At 45.5% G+C, this 13,145-nt stretch overlaps 2 protein-coding genes across 2 annotated transcripts in view; both read left to right on the top strand.

The window, feature by feature from the left end:
• LOC132980801 (serine/threonine-protein kinase BRSK2-like) overlaps positions 1 to 13,145 on the top strand; it is a 575,981-nt gene that overhangs the window by 326,445 nt on the left and 236,391 nt on the right. The gene's annotated exons all lie outside the window — the stretch shown is intronic.
• large2 (LARGE xylosyl- and glucuronyltransferase 2) overlaps positions 1 to 13,145 on the top strand; it is a 75,088-nt gene that overhangs the window by 28,566 nt on the left and 33,377 nt on the right. Inside the window, exon 2 of the mRNA XM_061047517.1 lies at positions 412 to 512. The gene's annotated coding sequence lies outside the window, so the exon portion shown is untranslated. The remainder of the gene's footprint in view (positions 1 to 411; positions 513 to 13,145) is intronic.

The raw sequence follows: 13,145 nt of genomic DNA on the forward strand, positions 1-13,145 counted from the left end.
TCTTACCCTTCTTATTCCAATCCCCTCTGTCACTCCGCCCCCCCCCCCCCCCCTGAGTCCTGTCTGCAGAGTTGTTGTTACCGTGACAACGTCTAACTGAACCTGTAAGACACACGAGTGATCCAGTATTTGAATTGTGCTGTTTTTGACACTTGACAGGGATAGTCTCCCGCTGTGAGGAGCATGTGTGAACAGTCAGATCAGGAGAATCCCCGGAGCAGTCCTCCTGAAATCATCTCCACATTATCCAGAGTGCGTGTGTGTGAGAACAGATATTGACGGCCAGGATGAATGAATGGATGATGAAGACAAAGATGGCGATCTGACGTACACTACGAGTCAGTAGCTTCCTGAGACGTTCCCCGTGTTGCCTTCTTCGTTTCTCACCTGTGTCTGTCTCTCTGCTTTCAGACTGGACTTCCTCCCGAGCGTCCCGTCGGAGTCGCTGATTGAGCTTCTTCTTCTCCGTCACAGTTTTTTTTTCATTCTGGGATTTACATCTGAGAAACCTGGTGAGTACTAATACTGGAGTTACTGTGTTCCGCTCTCCTCCTCCTCAGTGTGTGTGTGTGTGTGTGAGGAGGTGTTTTCTGCCTCCTACAACATGAGGGCAGCAGCAGGTTTCAGTTTGTGTTCAGCACCATTTCAGGGACACGGCTGATATTCAGAGGTGTTGTGTTTTTTTTTAAAATTTTCTGAAGTGTTGTTTTCGCCTCGCTGTTGTTGCTTTCTTTGCGCTCACACGAGTGTGGCTGCTTTTTTTTAGTGGTTGTTTTCAAACCATGTTTTTTAACTTACTGTTTAAACATCCTGGTGGAACATGAAGGTCATCTGAAGGCGTCAGTGTGTAACGACTCTTAAGTTGTTTTTCGACCTCGGCTCTGGTTCGTTTTTTTTAATGCATGTTTTGAAGTGTCAGGGAGGCGATCCGTACCGCAAGCATGTTTGGACCCCTAAACTCGTCATTCATGAGAGCTGCGTTCTGTGCTTGAGCTCAGTACACTTCCTTGGCACTTGCACGGTTCGGTGAGGCTATAAATAGGGATGTAACTCAACTCACGATACGATTCATGATTTATTTTACAAAATGAGACTGTAGACAAATTACGAGACGACTGAAACAGATTCTTTTAATTTTGTCATGAAGACACAAATGCACCTCGTCATCTCTTTGGCTCTCGCACTCGTTCGGGCGAGCGGGGATGCTAACCCGTCTCTCTGTGTGGTTTGGCCTTTTAATGTTTTTTTTTTTTCCTCTCAACATCTTGAGGTGATTGCAGCTTCTCTTTGTGCTGTCGATTAAATGCTGCATCATGTTGGTTGTGTTATTTGTGTAGTTCCCTGTCACACAGTTTCTGTCTGTTATCTTCTCACCTCTTTAGTTTTTGGTCTCGGGGAAGCCAAACTGCTCGGATTTAAAAGACGGCGGTGCGTCCTCAATTTCTAAATCTCACTCTGCAGCTGCTGACGCTCACCATATTATTGAGAATCATTTTTCAGAGTACAGATGTGAATCTTGACACCTTTGAATCGATTTATCACGATTCATCTTTACATCCCTACTTTATCAATGATCCCAGCCTTCCAATATCTAGACACCTCGGAGTGTCTGGATTTATTGGTGCAATTTCTGGTTGTTCCCTCCCTCCATGTACTGTCCTCTAAACTTTCTAATGATCATCTGTCTCCAGGAGAGAGACCCCCCCCCCCCCCCCCCCCCCAGCAGGTAGGGAATTAAGCTTTTGGTTCCTCCTGGTAGATTTCCTCTTTGTCATATCTTCTCTTCTTTGTTCCCATCTCCCTGAACTCATGTGTCCTGCAGAGATGATCTGTCTCTCGATTAGAAAAACACAATCTACATGATGTCCATGCGGATCCTGCAGCACGCTTTGTGTGTGTGTGTGTGTGTGTGTGTGTGTCTGTGTGTGTGTCTGTGTGTGTGTCTGTGTGTGTGTGTGTGTGTGTGTGTGTGTGTCTGTGTGTGTGTCTGTGTGTGTGTCTGTGTGTGTGTGTGTGTGTGTGTGTCTGTGTGTGTGTGTCTCTGTGTGTGTCTGTGTGTGTGTCTGTGTCTGTGTGTGTGTGTGTGTGTGTGTGTGTGTGTGTCTGTGTGTGTGTGTGTCTGTGTGTGTGTGTCTGTGTGTGTGTCTGTGTGTGTGTCTGTGTGTGTGTGTGTGTGTGTGTGTGTGTGTCTGTGTGTGTCTGTGTGTGTGTCTGTGTGTGTGTCTGTGTGTCTGTGTGTGTGTCTGTGTGTCTGTCTGTGTGTGTGTGTGTCTGTGTGTGTGTCTGTGTGTGTGTGTGTGTGTGTGTCTGTGTGTGTGTCTGTGTGTCTGTCTGTGTGTCTGTGTGTCTGTCTGTGTGTCTGTGTGTGTGTGTGTGTGTGTGTGTGTGTCTGTGTGTGTGTCTGTGTCTGTGTGTGTGTGTGTGTGTGTGTGTGTGTGTGTCTGTGTGTGTGTGTGTCTGTGTGTGTGTGTCTGTGTGTGTGTCTGTGTGTGTGTCTGTGTGTGTGTGTGTGTGTGTGTGTGTGTCTGTGTGTGTCTGTGTGTGTGTCTGTGTGTGTGTCTGTGTGTCTGTGTGTGTGTGTGTCTGTGTGTCTGTCTGTGTGTGTGTGTGTCTGTGTGTGTGTCTGTGTGTGTGTGTGTGTGTGTGTCTGTGTGTGTGTCTGTGTGTCTGTCTGTGTGTCTGTGTGTCTGTCTGTGTGTCTGTGTGTGTGTGTGTGTGTGTGTGTGTGTCTGTGTGTGTGTGTGTCTGTGTGTGTGTGTGTGTGTGTGTGTGTGTGTGTGTGTGTGTGTCTGTGTCTGTGTGTGTGTGTGTGATCTCATGCATGTTTTAAAAGCTGCATGAAAAGCGTATTTCTGCGGCTCGGGGACTCGTGGTGGAAACAGAAGGAGTGTGAGGGAATGTTCTCATCCTGATGAGATCCATCCTCCTCCTCTCCCTCGACTGCTGCAGATTATTTCCAGTTTGGGAATAGAGAAGCACGAGAGCATCCACCAGCGTGCTGTCAGCGCCATCACAGAACGGAAAACTGTGTGTGTGTGTGTGTGTGTGTGTGTGTGTGTGTGTGTGTGTGTGTGTGTGTGTGTGTGTGTGTGTGTGTGTGTGTGTGTGTGTGTGTGTGTGTGTCTCTGTGTGTGTGTGTGTGTGTGTGTGTGTGTGTGTGTGTGTGTGTGTGTGTGTGTGTGTGTGTGTGTGTGTGTGTGTGTGTGTGTGTGTGTGTTAAAAGCCCCTCTCTCCCAAAATGTTCAGATCTTAGTGTAGGTGGCTTCTGGAGGCGCCTGGATCCCTTTTGAACCGAGGGGAGAACATGTGATACCTGAGTGTTTTATGACATCGCTATGACAACACGAGCATTCAAAATTTGCCAAAATACAAAAGTTCCAAAATCTGAAATAATCCCAATAAAAAAAAGATTTATGATAATTAAGAAATCACATTTTTCTCACTCAGCATGCACGTCACATTTCACCTGTTGGGAGGAGACGTTTGCATCAGGTCACTTTCACACGTGAAGTTCTGCGTTGTATTTTTCATTTTGCTTTCACGCTGCAAAAGACCACCAAGGTCTGTTTATCAAAGCTTCTGGTTTTTTTTCGATAGTAAAGATGATAAAAATAACGATGTGTTGTTTTTGAACACACGGTATCGAAACGTCTCGAAGTATTGGACATTTTGACAACCTCGTTCCTGATGTTTGATGTCAAGAAAATGCAACCGGGACGTTTTCAAGTGTTCAAACAAACGTGATGCTGTGAGACAAAATGGCCGCTCTCTGCAGGTCAAACATTCACTTATTTATTCATTGACCATATCAAATATATCGATTAGTGGAGCTTTGGAGTGTGTGTGTGTGTGTGTGTGTGTGTGTGTGTTTGACTCAGTGGAACCCTGGACCCGCCGTGTGCAGAAATGCGTCGCCTCTGACTGATTGATGAGCTCTCCTCTCGGCTGCAGATGACCTGCAAGACTTGTAATGAGCTTTTACAAACGAACGTGATTGACGAACACACACACACACACACACACACACACACACACACACCAGAGAAAAATGTCCTCCCTCGCTGCAGTTCCCCAGACGAGATGACCTGTCGTGACCTTAGAGCACTCACCCAGGACGCCTTGCTCTCCCGCTCCTAACCCCCTGACCTCTGACCTCTGAGCCCCTCTCCTGCTCTGATTGGACAGATAAGAACCATCAGAGGTCATGTGATTTGCTCGTAGGGTCGTCTGGGCCGCTGGAATGCCGCTGGCTGTGTGTTTAATGAGTCGTTAATCCCAGCAGAGGGACAGTTTTTTTTTTTTTTTTTTAGTCCTGGGGGGTTTTTGGAGGTGAGATAAAGACCTTAATGAGCGAGCGACCATGCGTCTTCATATTTACACAGTGTAGCGCTCCGTTCACCGTAATGGAGATTATCGAGCGGCCCGTACAAACAGTATTGATTGAAGAAGCGTCTCATGTGGGACAAACATCAACGTTTAAGCCTCTTTGATGGTTCTGAAGGTGACAGCGTGCTGCGTTCAGTCTCATCTTAGGACGTCGGATAATCATGTATGTTTTTTTAAATACTTGTTTGGACAGTTAATAACTTAAAAAATGGACTAAACCATTGTTTTGTTTGAGTACTTACATCACCTCAAATATTTCCAACAGTTATCAAAGCCAGAGAAATCCTTCATTTTATAGTTCTTGCAGGATGTGTCTTGTCGTGGCGGCCGCCATGACATGTTTTATGGTTGTCATGGAAACACCATGCATGCTGCATGCTGCATGAGGAAGCGTGAGCTGCTCCTGAAAGCTGCCGTACTGTTGAGCTGCTGTGATAAAAACGTCATGTAAATTATACTCGGATACATTAGCTCGTCTGTAAACATATTCTCTTCCTCAGGTCGATTTTACCCGGTCGTCATGACTACGGTCAACTCAGAGTTTGTTTTCATCAGGGGTGTTGGGGGGGTAGTAGCAGAGAGAATCACTCCCATGATTCCCCACCAGCCTCGACGTCACCTTTTGTTATTGTTTTGATTGAGAGCCCCCTGGTGGTCATTAGAATTCTGAGGACAAATTTCAGCGCCCAGTGTCCTTTTCCTGAGCACGCCACCTTTTTTGCTGCGGCCGCTCCGAGCACTCAAGCTGAAAATCTTTTCAGAAAGGCGCTGTTGACGTCACCGGCGTTCTTTTCCAAATGTTTTTTGATCCAAATAAACGATCTCAAATAAAAAAACACTTTTCTTTTCAGTGCACAAACGCTTCATGTTAACGCTCCAAAACGCACAGTCAGCACTTTTCTGCCCGGAAAAACACCAGGTGGACTCGGGGCCTGATGGAATATTCTCCAATCTTTATGTTCTGATAAATTGGTTTGCATGATGCAAACACGCTTTGTGTTTGTTTCAAACTTTAAGTAATTGAAAACTGTAAATCGCCTGCGCCCCGATCTAAACGCTCGCTCTAGTCGTCTCTGTCACAGAGTTTTTTAATTTGATTCTTTAAATCAGAAGACTGTATCTCCTGACTGAAAGAGATGAAGCTCAGGAACTCTGAAAAAATTACTCTTAGTTTGTGTAGAAAAATATCCCTCAGCAGCGCCCTCCCCCCGCTGCTACCATCCCCCCTCCTCCCATGGTGCTTTGCTGTCGTTGTCTTCATAGAGAGTAGTGATGAAGAACCTCCCGTGCTGCCGTCTCCGTTTGTCTCGACGGCCTCGGAGACGAGAGGAAGAAGATTGACGGAGGGAAGAAGTGACGAGCTGAGATTGAGAGAGACAACATGTGATTCGTACAGTGAGAGGCTTTTATTAATGAATGTCAGCCGCAGATCCTCCGCACTGTATCTACTGTCAGACACACACACACACACACACACACACACACACACACACACACACACTTCTTCCCCTCGCTGTCAGAGAGATGAATCTCTGTTGGTGGATGAGAAGAAATAGAGTCGCGGCTCCGCGGGGGAAATGAACTCACAACTATACTTAATCATTTACCTCCACATCTCATCTCCCCACAGACCCCCCCAGCTCCCCTCCCCCTCCCCCCTCCTCCTATCTCTCTCTCTCTCTCTCTACATACCTCGCTCGCCCCCTGCTATCAGACACTTGAACTGAAGAATGAAAAACCTGACATCCTGACGCTGCTTCAGCACACCGCTGCCTCCTGAAACAAACGCCGTCGTCAGCACTTTGTGACTCTCAGGATTTCTGTAGGTCAGTACGGGGAGGACGGGAGGACGGGCTGAGATCTCGTCCCATGTATGGAGGCTGTGGTCCTCCAGGCGGGCGGCCCCAGGTTCGAATCTGACTTGTGGCTCCTTTCCCTGATTTCTGACTCTATCCACTGTCCTATCTCTCCAATAAAGGCACAAAAAAACCTGGAATATATTTATATATTTATCACTTCTGCAGCGTCAGATTAAACTTCACGATTAGCCCCCCCATCCCCCCATCCCCCCCCCCCCCCTCTTTCTCTTTCCTCTCGTCCAGTCAAAGATGGATGATACGTGCAGCTGAAGGAGTTCTGCAGGGTTAGAAAAGTCAAGAAACGCCAAAACTATTAGCAGCCTTTATTTTCCTGCAGCAGCGCCGTAATGAAGCTCCACCGTCATCACAATTCTGGATATTCATATTGATTCCACAGCGCGGGGGGGGGGGGGGGGACACTGGCGTCACAGTGCCTGATGGCGTTGTCATGACTACTGCCTCCACAACAAGCGCACTTCACAAACGCCACAGTCAGCGCTTTTCTTCAGGAGAAACACCAGGTGGACACGAGGCCTTTCACGTTAACTACTCGTCACAGTGTGTGTGCGTTTAAATATTTAAAGGGGGGGGGGGGGGTTGCCGTTCACATCCTTGATTAAGAAATTGTATTTTCAGGATGTCAAACAGACTCTTCTTCAGATCATCAAATTAACCTCTTGTTTTTCTCAGGATCAAACTAGCTCTGATTCCTCCGTCAGCGTCCTGACCTGACCTCAGACCGGTCTGTGGTTAAACGCTGAAAGAGGGATAGGGGAGCGGGGGTGGTCTTTGTGGCAGCAGCGTTAATGTGTCCTGGACAGAAATAGCAGCGAGGTGACTCACCACATTAACGAGGTCTCGCTGCATCAAAGCAGAGCGAGCACGCACTGAGCTAAAGATCAGAGACATGAAGGGAGGTAAACATGGCGTCCGGTTCGCGTTTCATCTCCTGTCAACCGTTAAGACACGGCGCCAATTCAGAAGCATCATCATATAGGACGTTCGGCGTCCATCCTGTATTTTTTAATTTAATCTGATTTGTTTGATGCAGATCAAACGAAGTGAAAGGATGAAGGAGAAAAGAGAAAAAGGAGGGTCGATTTAAAAAAAAAAAAAAAAAAAGTCATTCAGTGAGCGAGGATGAAAAAAACAACACCAAGAAGTCAGAAATAAAAACCATCAAGTTCCAGAAAGTTTGAGTTAAAAAAGAGAAGTTGAATTATGATCCAGAGTCAGATAGTCGGCTCTTTTCCACTTGAAGACTCAAAGACTTTCACAAGGTCACGTGTCATCGCCCCGCCTCTACTTACTATTTATATTGAAACTGAGACTCACCAGAAACAGATGAACTGGCGCCCCCTTTAGGAGACGGCTGGTTGTTTGTTTTCTTCTGAGAAATCTCCTCTAGGGAGGGATTGAACCAAGGCATGACGCCGTTCATCTTGATGACAAAACGTCACATTGATTTTGATACGAGCACTTTTTGGGCTTTTTGCCTTTATTTGATTGGACACAGGATAGAGTAGGAAACTGGGGAATGACATGGTGGGGGGGAAAGGAGCCACAGGCCGGACCCAAACCTGGGCCGTCTGCCTCGAGGACCACAGCCACCTAAATGGGGCGCGACCTGACCGTTAAGCCATCTGACCCCGGTCTGAGCGTTTCACAAAGCTGTTTACGCTCCGAACAAACATTAAAGGCAGGGTTGGTAATTTTCTAAAACTAGCATGATTTTGAAAGTAGCGTTCCCTCAGTGCTCCGTCTGCACCCACCCCCTCCCCTGTTCTCCCTCTAAAGCCCCGCCCCCTCACTTACATGCACGAGCGCCGTTGCTCCAGAAGCGGACTCAGCTCATCTCTTGCATTGTGTAGAAACTACGTCGTCTCATGTCTCATTCAGCAGTAAGTAAACTCTCAGTATAAACTCCGACATCTGTGACGTGCTTTAAGTATGAGGTAGAGCACGCAAGAGGTAGAGAGCGAGCAGGGAGACAGGGAGGCGTCTGATTGGTTCATCAGATTGGTACCTCGTGGCAGACATTGGTCGAAGTTTTTACAGGCTTACAACTGCTACAGATGATGGATTTTCTTTGTTCCTTTTTCAGAGACCATGAGTTATTCATTTCTGTCAGGACCTAAAGACAAGTTCAACTAAAATCTTAAAAAGTGGATCTGGAGGAAATGACCAACCCTGACTTTAAAGAAGTATTACACTTTCTACGAAGAAAGTTTTCAGCCTCTTAAAAAGCTGACTACAAAGACCACAATGTGTTTGAGTGTTGAGACCGGCTCTGAGGATGACCGAGACAACATTATATGAAGGTCAGCGGTTCAAACAAGGCGAACATCACAGAGACAGGAAGGATGCAATCCCACAAAAAGCCTTCCCCTCCACAGGAAGGATCAGTGAGTCAGCTTTACATGAAGCTCAGCGAGAGATGTCAAGATAGAAATATGTTCTTCTTCTTCTCCCGTGTCAGTCAACGTAAAACCGCCTTTCTCTTTGCGTTCATGAATCAAATATATTTGATGTATTTTGACTTTTTTTTTCCAAAAACACGTCACACAGTTTGAGGTTTTCCTTCCTCCCAGGCAGCCGCTGTCTCCACTTCATCCTGTTTCTGCAGCTCGGGGCTGCATGCAGCTCACCTGTCTGTCAAACTTCATGTAGCGCTCAAGCTGAGTGACATAACCGACAGAACAGGCACGAGAACATTTCTGCAGATATCCAAAACGCTGCTAACTGAAGCCGATTCTCAGTGAAGCATCAGATGTAATTGATCGGCCTTGGCGGGCACAGCTTGAACATATTCTGGAGGATTTTTCAGACACGACCAAAAAACAGACTTAAGCCGTTTTTCACGTTTGCACTCTTGAATGTTTTTGGAGAATTTCAGGAGGACTGCCTCCTGAAATCCTCCTGATGTTGTTGTTCATACATGCACCTCACAGCGGGAGACTATCCCTGTCAGACAGGAGGGGGGGGGGGCACATGACGTTAAAAGAACCTGCAGGAGCAGCGAACCTGAAACTGCTTTTCCCCTTTTCCAGACCGACTGATCGATTGAGCGACAGCGGTTTACATCAGCTCTGAACAGTGTGGTCCACATGTGTAGATGTTACATCACACGGCTGCTCCTGCTGCGTGGGGTCGTGTTAAAGCTCTGCAGCGTGTGTGTGTGTGTGTGTGTGTGTGTTTGTGTATGTATGTTCTATACAGAGCGTGCTGTCTGATCCTGTTAGCGCTGACGGCTGACAGTCGTGACAGCGCAGAGATCAACTGAGGGCAGCTTAATAAGACGGGGGACAGGAAGAGGCTGCAGAGAGGGCTAGCAGGGCACCAGTGTGTGTGTGTGTGTGTGTGTGTGTGTGTTCGTGTGTGTGTGTTTTGCATGCATCATGGCTGCCTCAGAGAAACCTTCACTCTTGCAACTTGAAATGCATCTAATTTCCTAAAACTACTTCCTGGTCGGTGTCAAAAATCAGCTCTATAAGAACAACGAGTTGTAAGCACTGAACCGTCAAATCTCTCTAATGGCGTCTCGTTGGTTGAGAGCTGGAGCTGAGGCGGGTTTTAAGCCTCCTGAAAAAAACGTTACATCGCGCCGGCCTGTCAATCAGGTCAGCTACACGCCTTATTGTGGACAACATGTATCATTCTAGCTGGTTACAGTTTAACCTGTAGGACCCCAAAACCCCTGAATGTCCCTTCTTCTTCTTCCTCTGTGGTTCTTCATACTGCACGACTTGCCCCCTTCTTTCAGCACATTTACCGTCCTCATCCATCCCACTCTTCCTCATTTTATTTTAAAGTTTGTTATTTCTATTTCCCAAATGTTCTCATGTCTTTCTCAACCTGTCAGAACATTGATTTAAAAAAAAGCTGCTATGGTATAAAAAGTTATTTTAAGGAGCGAGTGCTGCGAGAAGAAGGTTTCTGCTGACTCAGCAACATGTCGTTTTATTTTGGAGGAGCTGCAGCAGAGCGAAGTGTCAGAATAACGAGTGATCGGACAGACAGCGACAACAGACGTCCTCCTCTTACACTCACATGGACAAAGATTAAATAAACGAGCCAATCAAAGCAAGAGCACGTCTGACCTTTGAATGCATGATTTAAAGTCATCAGAGTCAAATTTAGAAAGTTTCATTTTAGTTCATATTCAACATATTTTGTTTATTTTCCTGAAAAATTGGACAAAAAATTCAAATTGATGACGGATGATTTAACCCTCTTGTATCACGATGGACATTTTTGTCCATTTGGGAAACTGTGTCCTCTTTATCTGGCCATCATTTTGGCTGTGTTAGTCCACATGGCACACATTTTTGTAAGAAAGTCTCTCTTCACACATTTTGGAATGCAACATTTTATTTTGTTTTAATAAATGTCCAATTTACAAAAACTGCTATAAAAATTGAACAGATTGATATTTTCTACTTTTTTTTGCATAAATCTCTTAAACAACTCCAGCCCTGCTAAGAACTATCACATATTGAATAATTATCAGGAATTTAGCCCTTTAAATGCCAGCATTCTGGCAAGTATATTTTATCCTTTTACATTTTGTCCTTAGTGACTTAAGAGGGTAGTGAAGGCTCTAAATGCACGAGGGAGGGAGAAGGGATTTTCAAACATGCCAGAGCAGACTTTAAGGTGTTGCTGCTAACTTTTAAAATATTAAATGGCAGCGCACCATTGTTACCTTACTGACCTGGTGAACCCCTATGTGCCTGCATGCCCGAGCCCTGTGTTCTCAGGGGACAGGTCTTCTGAGTGTCCCAAAGGTCAGAAAGAAGACAGTTTGTGAGCGGGCTGTGGAACAGTTTCAGGCAGGCTGGTTCTGTTGAGGTATTTAAAGCTAAGCTAAAGACCCGATCTGTTTACTGTTGAGTATGAGTTATGATTTCTCTGTGTGTTTTTCTGAGAGTCAGTGTGTTTTTAATTGTTTTTAGTTTCTGAAATGTTTTTTTTCACTGTATTTTATTAACTTTTGTACAGCACTTTGACTGAAAGCGCTATATAAATAAAAGTATTATTATTAATATTATTAAACGTGTCACCTCGCTCGCAGTGTGTGATGTTGGCGGCTGCACTCTCTGTAATGACGGCGCGTTTTTTAGCGTTTTATTCTGGTATATCGGTCACACCGGTGTATAGGACGCAGCCAACTTTTAAGATGAAAAAATAGGTATTAAAAGTGCGTCTTATAAACGTGAAAGTTATACTTTAACTTGTGTTTAAATTCTGAAGGAGATGCTGAAAAGCAGGACGTTTATAATGAAATGTTTCAGCCAGAATGAACAGATTTTATTTTTGCCCGTCTGCATCGTAATGAATCCCTAATGTACCGATTCATATGATTACGTAACAGAAACCAGTCCGCCATCTTTTCTTCAAAGCTGAGAGGAATCGCGTTTTGTGCTCGTGAATCTGCTCTGATTTGGTCAAATAAGTCCATGGAAAAGTTTCTGTCTTGAGGCCGCTGTGTAACGACACACATGATTGTCCGAGCGGTGAGACAGGAGGAGAGGACGGAGTGTGTGTGTGTGTGTGTGGGCAGACGCAGCGACCCTGCAGCCTCGGATGAAGCATGTTCTCTGAGTCGGGGTCACTGAAAGAGCAGCTGGTGGTTTCGTCGCCTGCAGGCTCTCATTCTGCCTCCGCTGAGATTCATCTGCAACTCGGCCACATGATGGAGCGGCCGTCGCCTCCGGGTCGCTGAGCTTTATTTTATAATTTTCTCAAGGCTGATTCCAGCTGCTTTCCCCCCAAAAAAACACTGAAGACACACACAGGGTTCAGAATGACGATGTTGAAGAGTCACATCCATATATTCCTCTCTCCTCTCGTGTGTTAGCTAAGTGTGCAGGTGTGCATACGACCCTCTGAATCTGCATGTTACAAGAGTGAAAGTGCATCTTAGGTCAACATCAATTCTTTAAAGGAGCAATCAGTAAGATATCTAGTGAGTGAAATGATAAAATGACCTTACTGCATGATCAGACAGATCTCTACAATGTTTTTAATTCTTACTGCAGTACTCTTTTTAAACACTAGGGGTCAGAGTTACATACTGCTCCTTTAATGTTATGATTAGTTTGCAAAATTGGAGCATCGAAGCTTTTCAGTTATTAAGTGATGTGAAATGATGTTCTGAGTTACTTTGATGCATCTTCAGGTTTTTAGATAAAAGCATTCACCACCACCTTTTTTTCATATTAACTTTGAACAAGAAGTCGATCTAGCCAGAGTTATTTTCCGCATTAGTCTGTGCACACTGTTTTTATTGGACACAGAATGAGATTATGTTTGCGGTGCAGTAAAAACGTCAGAAACGGAAACGCTAACAGTTAAAGTTTGTATTTGTTCATTTTTAGATTGATAAATCGTCCGGGGGGCAGGAGAGTTATTTCTGAGAGAAGAAAAAACAGGAAAAAGTCAGGAATCTCAGCAACCGGCCGTGAAGGCGTTGGAGTCATGCGAATCGATCGTCAAACCTACGAACCCCCCACAGATATATTATGGTATGTTTGCTCCGTGGGACATTATGAACCTGTATCTGTGCTCGGAAGCAGCAGGTGAATATTTAACAGCTGACTGCTTATAATAGATTCTGAGCAGAAACTCTGACCCCAACACTCGAGCATCCTGAAGCGGACTCTGTGTGTATCTGAATGTTCAGTGTGTAGGCAGCCGGAGCCGCGAGAAAACAGACAGGAGAGCTCTTGTGTGTGTGTGTGTGTGTGTGTGTGTGTGTGTGTGTGTGTGTGTGTGTGTGTGTGTGTGAGAGAGAGAGAATCTGTAAACTGTGAGTCTATTGTCATATTATTTATACAGTGTGTGTGGGTGTGCAGCACAGAGCCAGAGGGCAGCACATGTTTAGAGAGAGAGAGAGAG

Source organism: Labrus mixtus, chromosome 1 (assembly GCF_963584025.1).
Source record: "Labrus mixtus chromosome 1, fLabMix1.1, whole genome shotgun sequence".
Lineage (NCBI taxonomy): Eukaryota > Metazoa > Chordata > Actinopteri > Labriformes > Labridae > Labrus > Labrus mixtus.